The following is a 3,159-nucleotide window of genomic DNA, read 5'->3' on the forward strand; positions in this document are numbered from 1 at the left end:
CATTTAGGTATAAATATAATTGCATTTTTATGATTAGCCCTCGGTCTGTAACGTGCAAAATAAATTGTCAACTTTTTCGGGGTGGCGGCAATGTCGCGGGTGTCATGGCGCCGTTCAAATTTCGTAGCGTTGATGTGTAATTAATTATAACAATTAAATTAGGTATCTGGTAACAAATACGAGTGGGTATAGACGATTTGTTATACAGTAAGTACAGTTGTATGCAGTAAAATCCTAGAGGCTACTGTCCCTTTAATTAGTTGCCACCTGTCGGCGCCGCGTTGAAGACGTCTGCGCCGACGCGTCCGTGACGACGACGCTGAACGTGTATCCGTCGCCCGCTGCAAGCACGCCCGCACGTACGGTGAGCGTGTCGGCAGTGCGACCCGTCCCCGCCTTCCGTGTCGACGTCCCACGATAGCGTCTGCACGCTGCACGCTGCAGAGAGTAGTAAGTAGTGGTTAGTAGCTGCCTTTTGTTTCGAGTTAGGCGAAAAATACATTCGGATTGATGGAAACAGAATGGATAATCGTGTCGTACGTTTTAGTCTGTATCTCCGGATTGCGGGTGTATACGAGGAAACGATTTCGCACGATGCTAGTCGAATGTACTGTGTACGATTTGAGCTCAAGTTGGTTGAGTTACGCGTAGTAAATCGTAGGTATTATAAGGCTAGTAAATGACGAATTTACCATGTTTATTGAAGTCCTACTCCTTCCCTATTATCTACTTCTGATCAATATGAATCAGGACACTGATGCGTGACATGCAAGGCTATTACCTTTTTTTAATAATGGCAACATTGACAGTGTTCTTTGTCAACAGTGATTACTTATCAAAGTCAATGTATCACTATGTCATAGCATTGTTATAAGAAAATGTGCTGCATATATGTACAATAATGATTTTTCATGTGAGGACTAAGTACTGCAAGCTTGAGTTGTACCTTTTAGCTACTTGAGATCCAGGGCTATGTAAGACTAAGATGCAGAGTGACATTTGACAGTTATTGCATTGTCGGTTTTGTCCTTCTGTGCATTCCCATCCTTTTCATTAAGTTCGCACTTCAGTCCACCATGGAGAATTCATGGTGATTGTAAAGTATGTGTTGACTCTTTCTGTTATGCCATTCACACACGCTCTCATCACGGGAAAAATACTTCTTTTTTTCACGGGAGCTCTTTTTCAAAAGTCTGTGGAAAAAATAGCTCTCGTCAAAAATGTTACGGGAGCGATTTCGGAGGTTTGAAGAGCCAATCGCTTATCGCTCCCGTGTATTTTTTTACCCTGGCTCTCATTGTAGTCGCCCCTGCTACCTTCCATCATAATATCTGACAGTGATCAATGATCACATCGTCAGCGTTCGCTCTCATTTCTTGCGCCGTTTACTTGCACTCGTACTATCGTCGCCCGCTACCTTCCACTATAATCAATATTTCACGGTGATCATATCATCCACGCTCGCTCTCATTTCTTGCGCCCCTTCACTATCGTCGTGCACTACCTTCCACGATAATATTTCCCGGCGAACGCATCATCCGCGTTTGTTAACATTTCTCGGCCGTTTACACGCGCGATCTCACCCATCCGCGTTGCCTCCCACCAGGCGGCGATTCGACTTCCAGTCGCCGTCGCGCATGGACCGCAACGTCGAGATGCTGATGAACATAGAGAAGGCGCTGCTGCAGAACAAGCTGCTGACGCTAGCTGCTCCCGCTCCCGCTGCTAGCGCGCACCAAAACTAGTGGCGAATTTCTATTGGGTGTAAAATCGATGCAGCCGCGTGATCTCGCGAGACTGTTAAAATGGTGATCATTAGGAAGAAAGACGGTAGTCCTAATATAAAATTTTTCGAATCCGTTGAAACCACAAGCCAATTCGATGTGATTAGAAATTGGCTCCTAAAAAACTGCAAAAAGGTAAGCTTTCCTTGTGCTTGATCGTGTTCATGGGTGCCTAGTTTTTACGGCAAAGTATGCTCGAATTTCGCTCGCCGGTTATTGTCCTCTCGCCAAAATGGCAATCATTGTCGTTATGCTGACGAATACTCGCATTGTCTTTTCCGTGTACTGTTGCTTTCGCATAGTGCGCTGCACTGTGTACAGAACTATGTACGCGTATGTGTTCTTCAGGATTGTATGTTATTAAACTGCATGTTTGTATAAACATAATATTATTTGCTCGTAAATGGAAATGTAACGTACTGTACATGATAACGTGTACAGTGTGAGTCACTGAGGGTGCATTGAACAGTGCACTGTGCAGTAAGTACAACTTCAAGCTAGCTGATGTCACAAATTGCTTCTAGTTTCTACTCTAGCCGCCATTGCATTACGACAGAACATAGTATGATAAACATCACTCCTGTCTAATGTTAATGCATACCACAGATCCTAAGTGAGCGAGATCAAGAAAGGCTAAAGAAGTACCGGGTACATAATTAATGGGGTTAGCCGCTAGCTTCGTCAGCAGGTGGCGCAGCGCGCGCAGCAGTTGTAGAGCCGGTTGCGCAATCACCCATGGCATGTAAACATAGTTACATACATCGATCACACATAGCCGATCCTATATTTTGATCAACATATCAGAACAAATTGAACATATTTATACCTAACTTTAAGTTTAAGAGCTCCTGATAGTACTATTCAGTATTCTCCCTTTAACCCAATATATAAGTTTTGCTCTGTCTGTTGATATAATCGAATAAATAGCCAGATGTCTCTAGGTATTAGAACCGCTAGTCGCGTAAGTTTATAACCACCGGCAATCGGTTTGTTGCGACTATTTTGATCAACATATCAGAACAAATCGAACATCTCTAGGTACTAGAACTGCGAGTTACCCAAGTTGGGGCATGTATACATTAGGTGACACAGGCGTTGTTACTTATGTCAGTGATAGCTATGGTGGAGCATGCCGTCAATGCTCAGGAAAGCCATCACTTCATGCAGAGACAGTTGTTTTGGATAGACATATCGCATCTAAGAGGATTCGTGTAGAGGGTCATTGGTCCAAGCAAGACATTTAAAATATTAAAAAGAGACCTGCCCCATCAGAAAATTTCTTCATGCTTCATAATTTCTAACTTTAGGTGAGCTATTGTCAGCAGTAATGCCTAGTGTCTGTAGTAAATGGCTGCGTTTTATAAATAAAGATATA

The 3,159-nt window shown here is 43.3% G+C and overlaps 1 protein-coding gene across 1 annotated transcript in view; it reads left to right on the forward strand.

Moving 5' to 3' along the window:
- LOC106807929 (SWI/SNF complex subunit SMARCC2-like) overlaps positions 1-3,159 on the forward strand; it is a gene marked incomplete at its 5' end in the record, with an annotated part of 18,491 nt that overhangs the window by 1,689 nt on the left and 13,643 nt on the right.

Source organism: Priapulus caudatus, unplaced genomic scaffold (genome assembly GCF_000485595.1).
Source record: "Priapulus caudatus unplaced genomic scaffold, Priapulus_caudatus-5.0.1 Scaffold243, whole genome shotgun sequence".
NCBI lineage: Eukaryota > Metazoa > Priapulida > Priapulimorpha > Priapulimorphida > Priapulidae > Priapulus > Priapulus caudatus.